The sequence below is a fragment of the Mastacembelus armatus genome, unplaced genomic scaffold (assembly GCF_900324485.2).
Source record: "Mastacembelus armatus unplaced genomic scaffold, fMasArm1.2, whole genome shotgun sequence".
Classification (NCBI taxonomy): Eukaryota; Metazoa; Chordata; class Actinopteri; order Synbranchiformes; family Mastacembelidae; genus Mastacembelus; species Mastacembelus armatus.
Genome location: NW_022872898.1, coordinates 206,816 through 229,695, shown reverse-complemented (window position 1 = coordinate 229,695; position 22,880 = coordinate 206,816). Strand labels below are relative to the sequence as shown.

Below are 22,880 nucleotides of genomic sequence, written 5' to 3'. Positions count from 1 at the left end.
CGCACAACGCGGCTGGCTTTGACAGTTATGTCGTGCTCGAGTATCTTGTGAGACAATGCATTACTCCCCTAGTCATCATGAAAGGTAGTCGGGTCATTAGGATGTATGACGAGGACTACAACCAGCGCTGGATCGATTCATACAGCTTTCTGCCTATGAGTCTGGCTAAGACACCAGCAGCATTAGGCTTTGAAGAAATGGCCAAAGGCTACTTTCCTCACAAATTCAACACTGTTGAAAATGAGTTTTATGAAGGCCCCTACCCCACACCTGAGTATTATGGGTATGACAAGATGCCTCAGAGTGAGCAGGTGAAATTCATGCAGTGGTATAATGGAGTTAAAGATGGTACTTTTAAAATGCAGGCTGAGCTGGCTTATTATTGTCGAAATGATGTTGCGGTATTGCGCAAGGCCTGCAAGATTTACCGCACAGCTTTCATCCAGTGTACCGAGACTGACCCTTTTGTGTTCACGACTCTGGCATCAAGTTGTATGGGTGTTTTTAAGAAGCTCTTCCTGCCTCAGGACACACTGCCCCTCACCTATGATGGGATGTATCTCGAATGTAATAAAGCTTTCTCAGATGTGTCTGTGCAATGGCTCGAATACGTGGCCTATTCTGAAAAGAGGGTGATCAGACATGCTCTGAGAGGTGGTGAACACAAGATTGGGTCCTACTGTGTTGACGGATTTGATGATGCCTCAAACACATGTTTTGAATTTGCAGGCTGCTATTATCACAGGTGTATAAAATGCTACCCAGAATCCGCAGCCGAGAATAATGTCGGGCTGTACGCACAGTTTAACAATAAAGTTGAAGCTCTGCGGGACCGTCATGGTGTCAGTGTGGTTGTGATGTGGGAGTGTGAGTGGAATCTGATAAAGCAGACAGATCCAGACGTCAGGGCCTTTCTTGCAGACTACAAGAAGCCTGAGCGCCTGAATCCTAGGGATGCACTATTTGGCGGGAGGACAAATGCTATGAAGCTCCTGCATGTGACTGAGTGTGCAGAGGGAGAAAAAGTACATTACTACGATTTCACGAGCCTGTATCCTACTGTGCAGGCTAAGAAAGATTATCCAATTGGCCATCCCGAGATAATTGTAGGCAATTTTGACAGCATTGAAATTTATTTTGGCTTTGTCAAGTGTACTGTTCTCCCCCCTAGAGGCCTGTACCATCCTGTTTTGCCATACAGGTCCCATCACAAGCTCATGTTCCCCCTCTGTCGCAAGTGCTGCGAGGAGCTGAATCAGGACACTGTCTGCAGTCACACCGACTGTGAGAGACAGCTGACGGGGACGTGGGTGTCCTTTGAGCTTGAAAAAGCTATTGAGAAGGGCTACCAGCTTGTGTGCATTGATGAAGTGTGGCATTTTCCGAAAAAGTCTAACACATTATTTCGGGAATATGTTAAAACCTTTTTGAAATGTAAACAGGAGGCCTCTGGGTACCCCAAAAATGTCAAGACAGAGGAGGAAAAGCAGGAGTATGTCCGGGACTACGAAGCCCATGAAGGTATAAGACTAAATCCTGACAAGATCATGGTCAATAAAGCAGTCAGGAGCTGTAACAAGCTTCTGCTAAACTCATTGTGGGGGCGTTTCAGCATGAGGACCAACATGGGCACGTGTGAGTTGATCACTGAGGCTGAGCGATTCACAGAGCTAATGTTTAGTGATCATTTTGATGTCAGACAGTTTTGCTTCATATCTGATGAAGTAGCCATGGTTCAGTGGCGTCATAGTGATGACCGAGACGGCAGGGCCAGTGATGTGAATGTGTTTATTGGTGCTGTGACAACTGCCCATGCCAGACTGATGCTCTACGATCTGTTGGACAAGTTGCAGGAGCGTGTGCTGTACTGTGATACTGACTCTGTCGTTTTCACATCTAGACCAGGCGAGTGGATGCCAAGTCTAGGCCCTTACCTAGGTGACTTGACAGACGAGCTGTGTGATGGTGGTGGTGACGGGGAGGATGATTTTATTACAGAGTTTGTCTCAGGTGGGCCCAAATGCTACGCTTATCATACTCAGAGAGGGAAGAGACATGTGAAATGTAAAGGGGTGACTCTGAATTCAAATAACGCATCTGTTGTGACCCAGGAGTCTCTAGCCGGTCTTGTTAAATCATTTGTGGCTGATCAGCAATCAGACAAGCACATCATCACAGAGACTGACACCATCAGACGTGATAAGAGAAAGTTCCATTTGCAGAATGTCAGTGTCTCAAAGAAAGTTCTTGTAGTCTACAACAAACGCAGGGTCCTGCCTGACTACAGAACATTGCCTTATGGATACTAAGATGGAATTTGACGGGCGTCTAATTCACCCTTTCAGCCTAATCGTAAGCGGCCCCTCCAATAGCGGGAAGACTGTCTTTGTCAAAACGCTCATTGAGAATGCACAGAGTCTCATCTCACACAGAATTGATAATATTGTCTATATCTATTCATGCTGGCAGGCAGCGTACGATCAACTCCTAAAGATTGTTGACATAAATTTTGTCAACGGTCTGCCTGAGTCACTCTGTGATGACACCCTTTTGCCTCCAGACAAAAACAACCTCCTGGTTATTGATGATCTGATGAATGATGCCAGCGGTAATTTGGAGGTGCAGAATGTATTCACGAAATATGTGCATCACAGAAATCTCAGCTGCATCTATCTAGTACAGAATTTGTTCATACAGGGTAAAGCCAGCCGCACTATCAGTTTAAACACCAATTATCTGGTTTTGTTCAAAAACCCTCGTGACAGATACCAGGTGTCGCTGATTGCACGTCAGATGTACCCTGGTAATACAAAATACTTTTTAGAGGCGTTCAGTGACGCCACAAGTGCAGCATACGGCTACTTACTAATTGATTATAAAGCAAAGACACCTGACCATCTGAGGCTTAGAACAAACCTGCTCTCTACCCAGCAGGTTGTGTACATCCCCAGACGGGGTAAGTGACAATGTCTCACCGTATGCGTAGAAATCTACCATTGTTGGAGCTCCTCTATAAATCACCACCGAGGCAACGCAGGGCCATCATAAACAGCTGTGACAAGGACTTTATTACCGCTCTGTGTGAGATTGCCCTCAATGTGTTAAAGGGGAATATTCCTCTGAGCGACAAGCAGTATACACAGCTGAAGAAGTGTAAATCGGTGATCAGACGGGTAGCTGACAGGAAACTATCAGGCATCAGGAAGAGGAAGCTTATCAATCAGTCAGGAGGTTTCCTCATCTCGCTGTTAGGAGCAGCCTTACCTGAAATCATCAGCCTCATCGCCAATAGATAGATATGGAGCATGCTCAGAAAATGTATCTTGTACCGCATCAACAGCTGGAGATGTTAAAGCAAAACCATGCCAGCGGTAACATAAGGCAGGCTGCACAGAATGACCTTGACCGGGAGATGACTGCTGTTTTATATGACCAAGGGCTTGATGTGCATGACAAGGCCAAAAAGTACACTGCAATTCTACAGAGGTACCTTGCGCTTGTGAGACAGGGGGAGCGTGAAAAGAGTGTGTTGACTTTGTCACTGCCACCTCCCGTGCAAGGGTCTGCAGGAGATAGTGATGGTGGTGATGAGAGTGTGGGAGCGCCCTGCGATGAGAGCAGGGTGCGTGATTTGGTGGCTGATGAAGTGTTGAAACATGTTCCCAAGAGACAGAGAAAAAATGCAGAGCACATCATGTATGCACTGTCTAGATCACCAGATGTGTTTTCATGGACAGCCCAGGGTGAGGTTAGAATCAACAATCAGACGATCAGAGGCTCACACTTATACGATTTAATTAAAAGAGTCACTGCACCCCATCGTGTCTCAGGGTCTCTGACTCCTCACGGTTGGGAGCAGTTTCTAAAAACACTTGCAGATCTGAATGTGCCAATATCAGCAGTACCAAACACCCTGGCACGACGGGTCATACAGGAGTATAAGACAGGTAAAGATGAGCTAGAATCTAGCTTCTCATACACCAGTGAAAAGAAAAGCAGAACTGTCACACCATCATCAAGGCCCCTAAGGGCTGCACGTCACAAACATTCCTCTGGGCCCTGGGCTCAATACTGACTCTTCTGGCCTGTTATTTGTAATGATGGTGATGATCTGACATATTGAATGTGTTTGTAATAAATTCCTGATATGGTGAATGTATTTTTGAAATGTTTTCTGACCTGTTGAATGTATTTTTTGAAATGTTTTCTGATATGGTGAATGTATTTTTTTGAAATGTTTTCTGACCTGTTGAATGTATTTTGAAATGTTTTCTGATATGGTGAATGTATTTTGAAATGTTTTCTGACCTGTTGAATGTATTTTTTGAAATGTTTTCTGATATGGTGAATGTATTTTTTGAAATGATTTTTGACCTGTTGAATGTATTTTTTTGAAATGTTTTCTGACCTGTTGAATGTATTCACGAAATATTTGTTGTCCTACTGTATGTGTTTTTGAAATATTTTCTGACCTGTAATAAATTTTCTAACATTTTGAATGTATTTCTGTGTACAAGGTCTTTATTTTATCTCATTGTTAAAATAAAAACACACCACAAATCAATATACAACAATATCATTTATTATCATCATCTCAGAAATACACATTGAATACATTTAAACATGCAGTGTACTGGCTCATTACATACACTATCTTTAATATCATTTATTATCATCATCATCTCAGAAATACACATTGAACACATGTAAACTTGTTGTGTACAGATGCAGGTCTAATTCCAGCGACAAAGCTTGAGACCCTCTGGTCATTGCGAGCCAGGTTGCTGCCATATTTTTTAATAAACATGCTGTAGCTCATGCCTTTCTGGATGTGGCTCAAGAAAAACAGACAGTGCTCCCCACAGGTCACAGAGAAGGGCGCCTGAACCTGACTACGTGAATAAAGCACTCTGCTGGCGTTTTTCAGGAGAAACCGACCAATATGGGGGTTGAATCTGTCTGGGGCGTGTCCGAAGCTGTCAAAAAAATATGCTTGCCGACCACTTGGCAGATATATGGCCACCCAGTGCTCTCCGGGTAAGGTTGAAGGATCGGTGTTTACAATCAGAGCGGCAGGGCGTTTGGTTATTTTGAGCCTGGTCAGATGGTCACAGGGCTTCACGCCCACAAAATAGGTTCTGTCGCCAATTATCTTTTTAGCAGCACCAGTCAATTCGATAGTGTTCATGTCTCAATAATAATCCACCAACACCTGTCTGCTGTTTGACACTTCAATAACTGAATCGTAGACTGCATAACAGATTAAGTTAACGGTGCGTGCCAGGGGAGTCCTGAATCTCACTTCCAGGCGGACATTTCCGGTTTTGATTAAAGACACATTTCCCCCACTCCCGCCATCAGGCTCCAGGTTAAAGCAGAACAGCGCATAGCCCTGGCCAAAATCTTCCCGCGTGATCGACAGCGCCCTGTCTTTAAGATGTCGTCCGGTTGTCTGGATTAGCTGGTAATATTCACGCACGTACTGACCCCGGGGGAAGTGGGGCTGAAACGCCTTAGCGGGGTGGGCCTGGCCGGCAGCATAGAGACACAGGTACTCTAGGTCCATATGTTCAAAATTAAATGGGTTTCTGGTGAAACTCCCTGTGAACCCTTCATTGTCGACGAAACCCAGGATGACAAATTTAGGAATCTGACCCAGATATAGATTGTCCTGCCAGCACACCCGGGTTCCGGGAGGAATCGAGTGTGTTTTCAGCGCTACTCTGTCGACGCTGTATTTGGCATTTGTGTGTTGTAACACACGGCTGTGTGCGAGTTTTATCTGAGGTGACAGTGTGACCTTTTTCACAAAAAGACTGGCGCTCAGGATTTTAACACAGAATTGCGTATTGGGCGCGGCCATCAGGCAGAATTCGTCTTTCGCCCTTATGAATTTCATGGAAATGTCGAGTCCGTTTAGCAGGAATTTTTCCTGAAAAAACAGGTCCACATGCACCGGTGCAATTAATTCCACAATCGTGCTGTTTTCTGTATAGCGGCCTCTGGCCCCTAAGCCCCTGTTTTCACCGTCCAGGGTATGATTATTCATGTGGCCGCTGGTGTCCTTGACAAATAGCGCGGTGCTGAACTGGGATTCCAGGGTATCCCGGCCATAATTGATTAAGCATTCAATCACACCCCTATAAGGATATGTGTTTGATGCCTGGGTGATTAACCTGTCACCCAGCATCACATCCACCTGCGAAAACAGTGTACATCCTGGATAATTCACAAAGCCCACGTCTACACCGTTTCCAATGTTTGTCCCGTCTGGATTTGTGATTTTCACGCGTAAATACAAATGAGCATCATTTAGATCCAGGTAATCTTCCCCGCTGCATGAGATGAAAAAATCAATAGGCGAGTTGTCGTTGATCGCAGAGACTGGGGGGATTTCAATGAATGTATATTTTTCGATGCTCGTTTGTGTACATGGCACTGTGAACAGATCCAGCTCAGTCTTTACACATTCAGCGGACTGGTTGTGAATGAGCGACATTGTTAAAATATGTCTTTACTCGCGCTTCTGCTGTTAGATCTCGATCTGCGCCGCTTGACAGCTGGAGCCTTTCTGCCCCGTCTGACAGAGCCACTAGCTGTTTTACGCGCCTTTTTGCTCTGACTGTGAGCCGGCTCCCCAGGAGGTCGTTTAAGGCCCCTAGGCGTATACACAGCAACACCTCCCCCCTCCTGCTTCCCATTCATCAGCTTGCGTGAAATATTACTCATTACATCTCCTGCAATATTAGCCGCTGCTGATTTTAAATGTGGCTTTGCTAGGTTAAAACCGTTTCTGAGCAGCGGAACCGCCCATCTAAACAGGTTCCGGAATAATCCACCGAGCCCGTTCCCGTATTGGGTGTGGGCCCCCGCGAACCCGTGCAGCTCTCCACCGGCCTGATTCTGATAATATCTCAGCAGCCTGTCACCGTTATCGGGCGTGTATGGGCACTTCATCATGGTCTCACAGGGCGGAAATGTAATTTCACGATAACCTTTCCAAAGAGAAATGGGACGTGTTCGTCCTGGTCGTTTTTCAACGAGAGCTCTATGCAATCGATCCGGTGTTTGGCGAGGCGTGTATAGTCTGGCCTGTCAAAGTGGACTGTGTGTATTTTCCCTCGTTTCTCCGCTGTTATATTAACGCATCTGAGTAATGGGGCACACGTGTCACCCACCAGCTGATGTTCGATAATGTCTGAATATACAAAGATATTATACAATCCTGCATGGATATCCGCAGGGTGTGGTGCTGTGAATATTCTCGCCCAGGTCGGGATACTATGGGCTGCTTCATCCGGATCAAACCCCAGTATCCTAGCAAGCCGACCTTTAAATTTCAGCACCAGCCCTTCAGCACCAGATATTTGGACTCTGTGTGAAATCTGATTGTAGTGCATTTTTATAAACATAGTGCCTGCGTCTAGCGCACACGCATTGTTGAATTCTTGTGCTATTCTGTCCACACTGTCATAATGTCCTACAGGAATTGTGATGGTATTTTCCTTCCCGGTTCTTGGTGCTTTTATCAAAATAGATGCGTCATCTTTGGGGAAGCTGCGCCACGTCGCGGGGTACTGTATTTCTGAAAGCCCCACTTCATACGTGTCGTCCAGTTGTATTGCCTTGGCTAAGTGTACCCTGTAACACCAAATCTTGTTGTTGGGATATAATTTTGTCGATGCATTACTTGGGAGAGTTACATGGAAGCTTGCAGCCCGGCGCTTCTCCATGCTGACACTCCACTGTTTACAAATGTTCCTTTTGATCCTTCAAGCCTCTGATCACAGTAGGTGTTAATCCACCCCAGGTTTTGATAGTTGACAGTGCTGTAGGGTGATGGCGCCGGGGCGCTCTTGATTACAGCGTGACCGTACTGTCCTATGGTGCTTATCTCTCTCTCAGATGTTCTGGATATCTCTGCCATCCACCCAGGTGTTAAATTTCTCGGGCCATCCGAGCCATTTTACTAGAAACTTGCCACGGCGTCTGGCTCTTATTTCCTCTATCTTATAGGGTTTGTCTGGATCTACAATCACCGGCTGCAGCTCCTCCTGATAAAACCCCCCTTTCACAGACTCGCCAGATAAATCCTGAAGTCTGTAAACAGCGGGGGTTGTCGGCCGGCGTCATTTTATAGTGAAAATTTCATCTGTGAATGTCTGATGGTACCCCTTCCTGAACGCCCCTCTATGTTTTAAAATCCTTACTGTGTCGCCTATCTCAAATTTGAATGGTAGCGGCCGGTTTTCATCCTTGGTCCTGTACAGCGTCTTGATCACCTCTTTCTCATTTTCTCTATTCACAGATACTGGGGATCTTTTAATTGACCTGTGATATGCCGAGTTATATGCCCGCACCAGATCGTCTATTTTATCAATATATCTTCGTGAATTAACATCTGTTAAATAACGCCACATCCGCCCTTTAAACGTTCTGTTAAACCTCTCCACGACGCTGGCTTTAGTTTCGTTATATGTAGAGAAAAGTACAATGTTGTGCTTTTTCAACAACTGTTTAAAGTGTCTGTTGTGAAACTCTGTCCCATGGTCAGTCTGCAGCCTAAGTGGCACTCGTCCTTCATCGAGTATGCTCTTATATGCGTCATCTACAACAGGCCCGCTCTTTGATGTTAGACACCGAACCCAGGCATATTTTGAAAATACATCGATGCACATTAATAGATAGCGCACTTTATCGTTTTCTGATGCATATTCGCTCATGTCTACAAGATCGCACTGATGCTGACGGTCTATCCCCCCCACCAACACTCGTCGCCTGGGGAAATTTTTCCTGCTGGGTGCGTGTAAAGTGTCGGATAATGCAGGATTAGCCCCTACGTCTACTCTAACTGCATTGCGCAGCTTATTAATGCCTGATAGTCCACCGGGGTGGGATGGATCATGATAAATTCTGTGCATCACCCCCTCCATCGTGTAAAATAATGACTAGTTTCTTTTCAATGCTCATGTTTTTTATTCACAATCATCAGCATGGTACCCACACAGTGTTAATGATTGAATACAGTAGCGTTTAATGAATACAGCTGTGATTAATGATGGAGAGCTTCACAAATATCAGACAGTGTTATATGATAAAACATACATACCATAATGAAAGAATGAATGAACAAACATCAAAACATATAATGATGGAGAGCTTCACAGATATTTAATGAATACCGTGGCGTTTAATGAAAAACAGATATTTAATGAATACAGTGGCGTTTAATGAAAAAACACAATAACAACGGATAGACTTGGTACAATGCTGTTTTCACACTACCCCTGCTGCCCAGGTGTCCACGAGGACTGACAGATTTTCAATTTCAGCAAAATTCTTGAAGCCCCAGACTTCTTCAGGTTTGATGCGTTTCTCTGAGGTCTTTTGGTTTTGCAGAATAACTTCAGCAGCCCCTGCGATCCTGGCGTTTTCGACAGCTATGCCATTCTTGCGCAGGTATGCTGAGAGAGCAGGAATGAAGCGGGCCGACCACAACCTCTCCATAACAAAGTCAAAACGACGCTCCATGAATTCTGCAGGGAACCCGTAAAGACACTCGTGGTTTTCCTGGGACAGACAGTCAACCTCGCAGGCCCGGCACCATTTCTCCCGGTCGATCCAGCATTGAGCTAACGCTCTGTACAGCAAATGCGTTACTCCATTCTCCATCATCTTTACAAAGGCCGCTGACTCCTCTTCATCTCTGGGGCGCGGCGTTGATGTCGGGTGAATGCAGCGATACAATTCCTGCTCCGCCTCCAGAGTCATGGGCCCGTCAATCTCTATTTTTTTTAGAAATATGAAATACAACGTTAAACACTATTGACCACACACACACACACACACACACACACAAACACACACCTGACCCCCGCATAGGTCTGCAGATTCTTACCGTCCTGTCTCACAGGCTCTGGGTCGCACCTTGCTCAGCAGGGGAGAGACACATTTCCTCAGGAAATTCCACGTCATCATAAAGCAAGCATCTCCTAACCCCACTAGCATCTGAGATACCCTCGTCCTCGCTGATTGCATTGTCAATCTTGGCGAACACATCTTGCAGGCCCCACCAGTCAGCCCACTGGATAAAATAGAAGTCCTTAAACCATGAGATATTGTCGCCAGACCACACCGGATTGGGGTGTATGTCCCACTCTGTATGATTACGCCGCGATACGATTTGCTCTCTGTCATCACACACTCTTATCAGAATGAAATCTGACGCGTGCGCATCAAAACGATTGGCGAATACCCTGAATAACTGCTGACTGTCAGGACTGGCCCACTGTATGACATAAGTATCGTTCTCAGCGCCTCGGTGGTTGAGATCGGTACATATCTCAGTGCGAAATATCATCCAGTCCTCCACAGTCATAGCCCGCGACCCTCCCTGACCCCACCGCTCCCCGGTACACACATTTTCCCCGAGAAACACAACCCTCCCCTCACTATATTTAAACTCGTAAACATACCCTAGCGAACCCTCGTACAGCCAAACGCGGGGGCCTGCAGCATCGTCAGACACATGCCTTCTACGACGTTTGATTGAATGATCGCGGGACACGTACCTAGGTCACACGACGCATGCGCGCTGTCACCGTTTCCGTCGAAACCATTATATACTACTTGTGTGTGTGTGTGTGTGTGTGTGTGCACTTGGGTGGGTTAAAAAGCACAAATACTCACTGTACTTGGCCATATAAGTCACTTTCACTTGCTTCACCTTAATGTTGCAAGGCAGTTGGTTGGTGCTGCTCTTCATTGAACTGGTTAAGTATGATGGGCTCTTCATCCTCTTTGGTTCTTCCCTGGAACTAAACAAGCGCATTACTCACTATACATGCAGTTTGTGCGGTTAAGAAAAGAGACTTGGCGTCTAGTGTTCAGTTTATGCATCTATGGAAAAGTTCAACACCAAACCACTGTGTGCTTCCTTTAATGTTTTGTATCAATACTAAAAACTGTATATAAAACTGTAATAGGCTCCAGCAGATCCCTGTGACCCTAATTAGGAATAAGTGGGTGTAGATCATGGCTGGATGGATGGATAAAAACTGTACATAAGCTAAATTATAAGTAAGTAGTTGACTTGTAACTGTCTATTGTTGCAGCTTTTTTTTGCCTCGTTGGTGCAGTTGGCAGCAATTCAGTCTCATAATCTGAAGGCTGTGAATTCAAACCTCACACGAGGCAGGGGTTTCTTTATGGTTCATCTAGAACAGTAGGGTGCAACCTATGTTCCATCACCTTTATACTAGTGATTGCCTGTATCAGATGTGGTTAGCCAATAGTTATGTTATGCTACTTTAGTGATTTCTGAGAAGAAAGCCAGAACTCCTAGCAAAAAAAGTCTGAATTTTGAGAAAATTCAAAATTAGACTATTAAAAAACAGATTAGTTTGAAAAACCCCGAGGGTCAGGAAAAGTCCAAACTAGCTCAGTGTGATAGGAAAAAGATCATAGTTCAGGGTCTTTCTGAATTCTTGAAACATGTGGACAGCAAATTGTAAACTGGATTATGGATCTGCGTTGTTAAGCCGTGGGGGAATTAGCTCAAGTGGTAGAGCGCTTGCTTGGCATGTAAGAGGTAGTGGGATCGATGCCCACATTCTCCACAAGTCTTTAAAGCCCAATCTTCAGACTTCTGTGTTATCAGATATCTGGTTTCATATTTGTACAACATGTATGAACTCAGTCCAGACAAAAACAGCAGAATGTGTTATAGACAGAGTGAGTGTGAACTACCAAAGTGCTGCCATCCTTTCACTCCTGCTTTCCTGACTGACATATTTTCCATAAGCAGAAGTACAGGAGCCAAGGAGCAGAACAGATGAGGTGGATGGAAAATACCTCAGAAGAGTAGTAAAAACTTTGGACACAGTGATGGTGGTGTAGTGGTGAGCATAGTTGCCTTCCACACAGGGGCCAGTTGTATATAGGAGTCATAGCCAATGAAACTGCAGCATTGTTGATGCTGTCCAAGGTGCTCAGTTGGTAGAGTGGAGGACTGTAGGTTGAAGTGACAGTTATCCTGCAGTTAAGAAAAGAGCTTTGGTATCAAATGTGTAGTTAAGTGTCAGTTTATGCATCTGTGGAAAAGTTCAACGCCAAACCACTTTGTGCTTCCTTCAGTAGCTCAGTTGGCAGAGCGGAGGACTGTAGGTTGAAGTAGTAGTTATCCTTAGGTCGTTGGTTCAACTCCGGCTTGAAGGAATATTGTTTAGGTTCTGTGTATCTGCTGACATAGGATGGATGTAAAATCAAGAGCTGATGACACATTTGATGTGTGGTGTAATGTCAGTTTCTGCATCTGTGTAATAGTAGATTTTAGTTGCGAACCCATGACCTTCGTGTTGTGAGGCAACAGTGCTAACCACTTAACCACCATGGCATGTGGCAACAACAGACTGGTAAAAAATGTACAGCATCTCATTTTATGCAGGTCATACAACTAATCACAGATAGTTACTATTGGAATATACTGATTATTACAGACATTCACTGGAGAATTTAATTCACTGAACAGGAGCTGACAAACATGAATCCTTTATGAAACAGGGGAATGGAGAGAGGAGACAGGAAGGAAATATGAACAGGGACCGTCCTTCTGGACTTTCTAGGCTCAAGAGCTAAAATCAGTTCTTGCATGTTCCAATGTCTAAAACTCAGACATTGTGGAATAAGGGAGATATATTTTACTTGTGCTTGTAAGTGGTACTGTGACTTAGTTGGTTAATGTTCCTGTCTAGTAAACAGGAGATCTTGTGTTCAAATCTCAGCAGTGCCTCAGTAATAACTGACTATAAACAAACCCAGATTTTTCTAAAAAGCTAATTTACTAATGTTCTGAGCTCTACCCTGTACTTTGATAACATTCTCTGTCTCTCTCTTTGTAAAGTCATTTTCTACCTGAGTATGTACATGTAACAGTAACAACACTGAATCAGCTGCAAAGATATTCTGCATTAACTGAAATTATTCATACCCCTGGCAAATTCTGACTTAAAGTTACTTTTATTCAACCAGTTTTCAAGTTTTTTCTTGATTAGAAATGACACAATAATAATAATAAGACGATGTACAAGAGGCATCATTGTAAAGTCAGAAAGTGTGTGTGTGTGTGTGTGTCATAACACTGAGAGACCTTTGATCTCTTTAATGTCTAAACATTCTTGGACATGATGTCACAGAGACACCTTCAGAAGTGTCATTGACACAAGAAGCAGCTCGACTGCACAGGAGTTGTTCATCATTCATTGAAAGAGACAGAAACCATAGTTTCAGACTCCAATGAACTGTTTGTCCAAATGATAGTTTACTATGTATTGTGGGTCCCAACTACTGTTACAGCGGTAAGTCAGTCTACAACCTAGTACAGATGTGGTCAACATACACTTAACTTTGGGTTGTTTTTCTGAATAAGCTCACAACCTCTTAATCTCATCAAGAATGGGCTCATCCGGGACTTGAAGCCGGGACCTCTCACACCCAAAGCGAGAATCATGCCTCCAGACCAATGAGCCACATGCAAGTGTGCTACCCTTCACATAAAATCTCACCAATTCTCTGTTTAGCAGCATTCATATTCATATTTAGGTTGATATTTATACAGACATACATTCAGTGTGTAACAGTCAGTCTCTGTTGTTGCTGAAGGAGCTACCTGGCCTGGATGACTGTTGCAGTCAGCTCACTTCAGTTAGCAGTTAGTATAAATACTGTTCTGCAATAGTAACAGTCTACTTACAGTCTAATGTTACTGCACTGATTCATAAACTGTCACCATGGAACAACCATATAAACATAATTCAACTGTGACACTGATACAACTGAGCTCTGCCCTATAACTGTGATTAGTTTTATGACTGGAATAAAACATCCATCCATTATCCATACTCACTTATTCCTACTGGGGTCCATGGGATCTACTGGAGCCTATCCCAGCTCTCTTCAGGTGAAAGGCAGGGGTACACACATGTCACCAGTCCATCTCATGGTCACATATAGACAGACAATGGGCAATTTAGAATCACCAGTCAACCTGACATACATGTTTTAGACCAGGAGGAAACCAGAGTACCCACCAGCATGAAAACTCCACACATAAAGGCCACTGCAGGGTTTTAGAGCAGGAACCTCCTTGCTGTGAGGCAACAGTGCTAACCACTCACTCACCATGCTATCTGGGAACAAAACATTAATCCCAAAATTTCCTGCTTGACTTTGCTGGGTTGGAGACTGACACTGGCTGGTTAGCTCAGTTGGTTAGAGTGTGATGCTGATAATATCAAGGTCATGGGTTTAAGCCCCATACTGGCCATACATTCATTGACAGTATAATCACCCTGAAGCTTGTACAAACAGAATACACATGTTGTATGTTTACTAACAATACAATCACCTTAAAGTTTTCCAAACAGAGAACAAATACTATTATCTATACCTGCTTATTCCTAACTAGGGTTACAGGGATCTGCTGGAGCCTTATAATGTAAAAGAAAATCAAAAGAACCTTACTAGGGAGATTTTTAAAAACAAATTCATCCTGTTTCTCAGGTTTTTGATGATATTAAATATGCCTTCATTCATCCATTATCTATACCCGCTTATTCCTAATTAGGGTCACAAGGATCTGCTGGAGCCTACCCCAGCTCTCTTTGGTGAAAGGCAGGGGTATACTGTGGACATGTCACCAGTCCATCACAGGACCAATATCAAATATTTCTTTTTAAAATGAAATAGTTAAATTCTTAAAACAACACATTGTTTTATGTTTTAAATATATCTAATTGAATACCTGAGTAAGTTGTTGTGGATGAGCGGTTAAGGCGAGGGACTTGAAATTCATTGTGCTCTCGCTGCACATGCTCAAATCCTGTTTACAGTAATATGCTCTTTATAAACTCACTACATTAATGTGTTTTATTGCCTTAGTGGACTTTGAGGACTGAGAAAACTGTTGCTGTGTGTGTTCCAGTTAGGTTAGGTTACTGCTGACATCATGTCTCATCTGAAGGAGAAGAAATGAACAAACACAGTGTGTTCTCAGTCTTGTGTTGATGTCAGTTCTGCCTTAAGATAGTGTTTCCATAGTAACAGAGGTTAGGTTATGGTTCAGTGTAGCAGAGAGAACAGGGGCCTGTTTCAGAAAGTGGGTTTAGTGAAAACCCAGAGTTTGTTAAACCTGAGATGAGGGATAGTCAAGGTTTTTGGTTCCACAAAGCGTGTTCAGATTGACTCTGAGTCAGTAACTGATGGTACCTTACTCTGCGAACCAAACCTGCTTGCTAGCAGGGTTTATAAACCCTGAGTTGTTTCTGAGCCAATTGACATTCAGACTGAAGATGAGGCTGGAGACGTGGAGTGATACAGAAGCACAATTGCTTTGCAGGTAAAGTTTCCCCTGGTCTTAAGATTTTGTTCAGGAGTATATGGTATATGTATAAGTATATGTCTGTGTATGAGTATATGAATAAGTTTCAAATTGGAAACAATTCTGTAGTCATTTATGATACAGTCACTCATTATATTTATTTAATGACGCTGAAACACCTTCTCCTATTACCCCCCTTTGGTTGTAAATATAAAACCCAAAGTATACTTGGATTCACCTATGTTTGAGAAGTAAACACCTACATGTCCAATTTGATGGAGAGCAGTTTGTCCAGTGTCTTCCTGTTACTTACGGGTACAAACATATCCACATCACTGCTGATAGAATGTGCAGTCCATAGTCTTCAGTCCTCACTCCTTTAGTATCTACTTTCTGGCATAGAAATACTTGCTCAAACGTAAGGTGAGACTGACTTTAGCTCTGTGGGAAAAGACAAATTCAGCACTCTTATTCATCTAAATGAGAATCTTCAGATTTCACAGTGTGTATTGTTTGTTTTCTGCATCATTTAAAAGTACAGATTCGGCTTTTGTTTATATTTTCTTTTCAACCATGTCCCTCATGGCTCATTAGCGCTGTCTTTAACCCAGTCATAGAAATGAACGATATGACGTGTGCAGTAGTGTAGAGATGCTAGTGAATGACTGTTATTGTTTTTGCTGTAAAAACATGAGAATACACAGTGTTATCACCAGTTCTGTGCATATTTTTAAATGGAGTAAACCGCAAAAGCCAGTTGTAGAAAGCTTTGCAGAGTTAGGAATGTCATTGAGCAACCTTACAAACAAGTCAGTGTGTATGGGCAAGGTTTGTTTAAATCTGGTTGGATGATGGATTGTAGAGCCCGCCCCCATTACAGATAAGCAGCTGTGATTGGCCCGGCTCTTTTGAAGGTCACTGAAAAGACTCCCTATGGCAGGGGTTCCAGATCCACATTCTTTTGTTAAGAAAGGAGTAGGTCAGGCTGGCCAGACTAGCAATCACCAGTGCTGCTCTTTAAATTTCAGCATGTGTATTTGTTGTGGTTTTTTTATATATAAAGTGTCATCTTTAGAATCATAATCAAGGCACATTCACTTCACACATGAAAGGTCCCTGGTTCAAAACCAGGCAGAAGCAGAGGTCCAACTCTTCTCTAACAATTGTGGTCAAGCTCTTCTACATTATGAAATGGACCAGATCAGCCTGTACTTTAGCATGCAATGGTAAACAGCAAGGAAACAAAGTCAGTGGACAACTGCAAGCAGCACTGTGACACCCCTGTTTTTATGGCATGTTTTGTATTTTTTATTTCTACAATTAAACGGTGCACTTTTATCTGCATATCAAATTCTTCCTTCAACTTCCTTTTTTTGTGTAGAACACACCCTGACATTTCTGTGTCTGGGTGTGTTCTACCATTTATTTCCAGTTTTGGTAACATGAAGGGAGACCAGCAGGTTATCCAGCAATGTTCAGACTTAATGAGGGTATCTGGTATCACCAAGCCAGTTTGTGGTAACCCTATGTTTTGTTCATTTGAAAAGACAGAACAACATGAGACTCCTTGTCAGGGAATCAAACCCCGGTTTTCCACGTGACAGGCAGAGATACTGTCCACTATACTAACGAGGACTGCAGGACCCTGTTTGTTCACCATGTTGATGGACACATGACACTCTTCTGACATTCAGTGCTTTACACCCTTTACATAGCTTACACATCATTTGCCTGTGCATGTATTCCACATGTGAAAAGGTACATCAATGATCAATGTACATCAATGATCAATTGTCAAATTCCTTCCTGCGTTTCAGAGCTTTGACGTTCATATCAGTTAAATAATTTAGGAATGCCAGCTGTTTTTCCCACAGTGCTCAACTACTGGCTGAACACACAAGGGGCTGCAATATATTTAAAGTACAGGTCAGTCGAAAATAACACTGATCCTTGAAAAGGACCTCAATTGTTCCTCCAAACAGGGCTGAATGACACAGGCTGAGCCAGGTAGACCAATTGTCGTCCTCCCAGATAACATCCTCCAGCTCCTTCTCAAGGTATTCCCTGACCATTTGGGACATACTGTGAGGTTGTTAAAACATGCTGCAGTGTCCTTTCAGGTCTCCTGACATGAGCTTCTCTGGGTTAAATGCTTGCACTCATATTGCAATAGTTTACACATTGTATATACTGTATATATAAAAATATTATGTCCTTTTTTTTTATAGCACATAATTGGGTAAGGATGGCCGAGTGGTCTAAGGTGCTGCGTTCAGGTTGCAGTCTGTTTTGGAGATGTGGATTCAAATCCCACTCATTGTGCCCTGGTTACTTACCACTAGCAGCTACTGAGAGGTGACGCCCAAACATACCCAAATGAAAGTAATGACAAGTGGAATCATATACAATATTAACCTGTTAAGTCAGACGTGACCACTTTAATGTTTTGTATCAATACTAAATAAAATTATTTTGAGATGATGTAAAACTCAAATAGGCTCCAGCGGTTCCCTGTGACCCTAATTAGGAATAAGCGGGTATAGATAATGGATGGATCAATGGATAAAGTTATCAACAAGTTAAATTAGAAATATCTGCTTTTGCTCTATCTAGTATCGCAGCGAGTCTCGTAATCTGAATGCCACTGTGAATGACTGCAGTTTCTTTTGGAGGCGTGGGTTCAAATCCCACTCCTGACAAACCAGTCCTCCTGCTGTTGGGATGTTTCTCAATAAGGATGGGTGATGGATTAGATGGATTCCATTGTGGTCTCCCCTTGCAGGTTTGAATCCTGCTGACAACGAGCTGTTATTTGTAACTCATCCTGTTAGTGTCTCATAGAGTTGGTGGACTATGAGAACTAAAACAACTGTTTTGGTCCAAGTTGGGAAGGTTAGTGTTGATCTGATTGGTCCAAATTGATGGTCAGTTGTGTGGACATAAGTCCTGCCATTTGCATAGTGCTTCCATAGTGACATTATGTTATTTTTTTCGATTTTGTTTCCATGGTGTAATGTTTAGCACTTTGGACTTTGGTGATCACTCTAGTGATCTGAGTTTAAATCTCAGTGGCATCTTGCTTTAAAAAATCACAGAGGGCTTCAACTTGTGCAACTTGTGCAACTTGTTATGGACAGTTTGTGATGACAATACTAGGCATCTGTGTGTTATTGTGTTATGTAATGTCAATGATTTGAGACTTGACTCAGACTTGATGTTTGGGACTCATGAACAATATTTATATATTTCTTCATTTATTTTATTTTAGCGCAATAACATACATTTCTGACAAGCTCTGAGTTTACTATTGTTTTATTCATAACACATTTGTGGCACACCTTGCCCCTGGTGACTTTAAACTGCAGTGAACTGAATTAGTGTCATGAACATGGCAAACGTCCCAGCCAGTGTGGTCCAGTTTGTTGAATTGCAGTTGTGATCAGAGACATGAGACCTGACTTGGACTTCCAAAAAGTGACTTGTGAGCATCTCTGCACTGGAGACACAGATAAGAGAAAATATAAATAAAATCTAATAATAAAATTCTAAAATATAAATTATTTGCAAGTCTGGATGACAGTGTTCAGTCATGACCTTGTTTTCAGTGTGTACAAGCAGTTGGTGTCCAAACCTGATTAGCTCAGTTGGTAGAATGTGAGACTCTTAATCTCAGGGTTGTGGGTTTGAGCCCCAAGTTATACAGTGGCTCTTGAATGTGGAAATTCGTTCCCAAGTTCAAGGAGTCTATGAGCATGTACTGAGCTGTTGACAGTGGAAGGGAAGGAGCAATAAGCCTTCTTTTCAACAAAGAACAGAACAGCAGGTATTGAAACATAATGTTCTATGTCTGGAAATTCCACTTAGTCTGTGTTTCAATTTGGAAACAATTCTGTAGTCATTTATGATACAGTCACTCATCTATGTTTATTTAATGACACTGAAACACCTTCTCCTATTACCCCCCTGAAGTCACATCACCTCTTCTCAACACATGGAGCTCTCCTGTAGAATCACCACCACCCAAAGTGGGGCTCAAACCTAACCCTAACCCTGAGATTAAGAATATCATGCTCTACTGACTGAGCTAGCCAGACTGTGTATAACACACATTTAACTGTAAATGTGGTATACTTGGATCCACCTATGTTCTGCCAATTGACTATCAGGTTAATGCAGAATATCTTTGCAGTTGATTCAGTGTTGTTACTGTTACATGTACATATTCAAGTAGAAAATGACTTTACAAAGAGAGAGAAAAGAATGTTACCAAAGTACAGGGTAGAACATTAGTAATTCAGCTATTTAGAAAAAGCTGCGTTTTTTTTTTTTACAATGTCACAAAGCAGTAACAAGAACTGCTTCTGTACATGTGTTTTGCAGTATTTCCTTCTTGTACTAAGTGTCATGTCAGTGTATGCCAAAAGGAAACCTGGACTCATTCTATTTATAGTGAGGTACTGCTGGGATTTGAACCCAGGATCTCCTGTTTACTAGACAGGTGCTTTATGTAGCTAACCATAAAATATAGCAGCTGTAGTAACAGGCTCCTCTCCATGTTCTGTAGAACTGAAAGGTTCAAGAGGTCATTCATTCCTGGGGCTATAAGACTGTATAACAGCTCCTGTTGAACCTGTGCACTTTATTACTTGCATTGCAAGTATCCTTTTAACTATTTATTTGTCTGTCTGTTTTTATTGTTTTATTTGTATAATGTGGCATTGTGTGGTCTCTGTACTACTGGACACTCGAATTTTGCCTTTTGGCTATGAATAAAACATTCATCATCATCATCATCATCATCAAATGAATCACAGAGCAGCCAGATGTTCAACTATTACACAGATCCAGAAAGTGACATCATACCACAAACCAGATGTGTTATCAGATCTTGATTTTACATCCATCCAATGTGAACAGATACACAAGATACCAAAACAAAACAACATTCCTTCAAGTCAAAGTTGATACAGCGATCTAAGGATAAATGCCATTTTAACCTACAGTCCTCCACTCTACCAACTGAGCACCTTAGACAGCATCAACAATGCTGCAGTTTCATTGGCTATGACTCCTATATACAACTGGCCCCTGTGTGGAAGGCAGCTATGCTCACCACTACACCACCATCACTGTGTCCAAAGTTTTATACTACTCTTCTCAGGTATTTTCCATCCACCTCATCTGTTCTGCTTCTTGGCTCCTGTACTTCTGCTTATGGAAAACATGTCAGTCAGGAAAGCAGGAGTGAAAGGTTGGACTTTTTCTGATCCTCTGGGTTTTTCAAACCAATCTGTTTTTTAATAGTCTAATTTTGAATTTTCTCAAAATTCTGACTTTTTTTTTGCTAGGAGTTCTGGCTTTCTTCTCATAAATCTCTAAATTAGCATAACATAACTTCTTTTGTTTCATGTTCTCATTCTTGCCCCAGAATAGTTTAATCAATAGTCCAGAATTTTGCTCCTTCTTCTTCTTTAAAGAGATTATGTTTGACCTTTTCTGTAATCTGTCTAATACATGTATGCATAACCTTTTCAAACATACTTGACAGTGTTTAATTGTAGTGCTACGTGCACCACTCTATCATACATGGAACTAGTCCACTGTGTCGAAAAAGTGGTTGTGCCATGTATCACAATTGGATGCTCTGGCTAGTCCAAGTGAAGCCTGGTTAGCTCAGTTTGTAGACCATGAGACTCTTAATCTCAGGGTCACGTGTTTTGAGCCCCACATTAGACAAGAAGTTGTCTGACTTTAGATGAGTAGATGTAGTTGATGTGTAAGCTGTGTGCTGCAATAGACAGCAGTATTTTGATGATGCCCTGCGTCAGCTGGGTCCTGTGGTGTAATGGTTGGCACTGTGGACTTTGAATCCAGTGATCTGAGTTCAAATCTCAGTGGGACCAACTTAAAAAAAAGCTGTTTCATGTTATGAAACATGACTTACAAGGTGACTACCAACAAAATGAAATCAAGCTTGAGATAAAGTTCAGTCATCTCTTGGTTTCACTGGCATAATCAATATAAAAGCAGTCTCTACCCTGTTGTCATTTTGCTGGTCCTCTCTTTCTGAGGGTCTTTCACCTCTTGAGAGTCTTGAGAGTCTCTCAGTCTCCAGAGAATCTTGAGAACGAATCAGAGAAATCTCTGGTTGTGTCTGTCTGTGTACTGTCTTTTTGTGTCTTGCTGCAGTGATTGGGGAATACATCTGGTTGGACCATCATCGTACTTGACATGATGTGGTTTGGTCCAGGGGATCCATCCTCGCTGGTGACTGGTGACAGTCCCCTGACTTGAATCAAACTTGGAATGAAGAAAACGAGTAATAGAGCAAAGGTTCTTCACATGGTCACTGCCTCACGTTTCTGAGAACAGAGATAACACATACCAGGGTCCCATGGTGTAATGGTTAGCACTCTGGACTTTGAATCCAATGATCTGAATTCAAACCTCAGTGGGACCAGCTTAAAAAAACAGCAAGGTCTTGTTATGAAACATGACTTACAATGAAGCTACCAACATAATGAAATCGTGAGACAGACAGTTCAATTCCCTTTACTGTGATAGTGCAGTCTCATTGGTCTGAGTGATGCAAGACTCATTTTTTTCTTTAAGTTAGTAAGTTTTAAAAATGTTTTATAAAATGGGAACAATAATTTCTTTTTCCACCCAGCAAGAAGTCTAGTGGTAATCATGGACTCAGACTTGAATTTTAACAGCAATATTAAATTAACTACATCATCTCAAAAACGTTGTCAGGTTCAAAGGGATCATGTCTAAACCAGACTTGGAGAGACTCATCCATGCATTTATCTCCAGCAGGTTAGACGGCCTGCTCACAGGGCTCTCAAAACTAGAACCAGGAACTGCAACCACATTACTCCTGTTCTCAGATCTCTGCACTGGCTTGCTGTCGCTCAGAGAATGGACTTTAAAACAGCACTTCTTGTGTATAAGTCTCTGCACCCATGTACATCTCTGACATGTTGATGCCGTATGAACCATCTCGACCTTGGAGAAAGAGTGTTTCAGTTTTATGCAGCTAAAACCTGGAATAGTCTTCCTGATGATGTTACACAAACCTCATCTCTGTCAATGTTTGAGTCAAGCTTAAAAACTTTTCTTTTTAGCTCTGCGTACAACAACTAAAAGTGTTTTATCTACATTAATTTTCCTCTAATTTCAAGTAAATTTCCTACTATTTACTGTTTCTCATTTTGATTTTTGCCAATGTACATTTAATGTGTCTTTTATTTCTGTAAAGCACTTTGAATTACTCTGTGTATGAATTGTGCTATATAAATAAACTTGCCTTGCCTAAGTATCTAAGTATTATATTTAAGAATTTACTAAATAATTTCCCAAATGCAACCACAGGGGGGCACAATCCAGTGTCTTCACGTGCCGGTCCCAGGTCCGGGTAAATGCAGAGGGTTGTGTCAGGAAGGTCCTCCGACATAAAATTTCAGCCACATCAAACATGTGAATCACAAATACGACTTCCATA

General features: G+C 42.5%; 5 non-coding genes across 5 annotated transcripts; all 5 read left to right on the top strand.

The window, feature by feature from the left end:
* Positions 1–11,545: 11,545 nt before the first annotated feature.
* On the top strand, positions 11,546–11,618 carry trnaa-ggc (transfer RNA alanine (anticodon GGC)). Its single transcript has one exon. It is a non-coding gene; the product is annotated as a tRNA-Ala (tRNA).
* A 510-nt stretch (positions 11,619–12,128) lies between these two features.
* trnay-gua (transfer RNA tyrosine (anticodon GUA)) lies at positions 12,129–12,216 on the top strand. The gene is given in 2 exon segments: positions 12,129–12,165; positions 12,181–12,216. It is a non-coding gene; the product is annotated as a tRNA-Tyr (tRNA).
* A 2,033-nt stretch (positions 12,217–14,249) lies between these two features.
* On the top strand, positions 14,250–14,323 carry trnai-gau (transfer RNA isoleucine (anticodon GAU)). Its single transcript has one exon. It is a non-coding gene; the product is annotated as a tRNA-Ile (tRNA).
* A 6,884-nt stretch (positions 14,324–21,207) lies between these two features.
* trnaq-uug (transfer RNA glutamine (anticodon UUG)) lies at positions 21,208–21,279 on the top strand. The gene has a single exon. It is a non-coding gene; the product is annotated as a tRNA-Gln (tRNA).
* A 485-nt stretch (positions 21,280–21,764) lies between these two features.
* trnaq-uug (transfer RNA glutamine (anticodon UUG)) lies at positions 21,765–21,836 on the top strand. The gene has a single exon. It is a non-coding gene; the product is annotated as a tRNA-Gln (tRNA).
* The last annotated feature ends 1,044 nt before the right edge of the window (positions 21,837–22,880 follow it).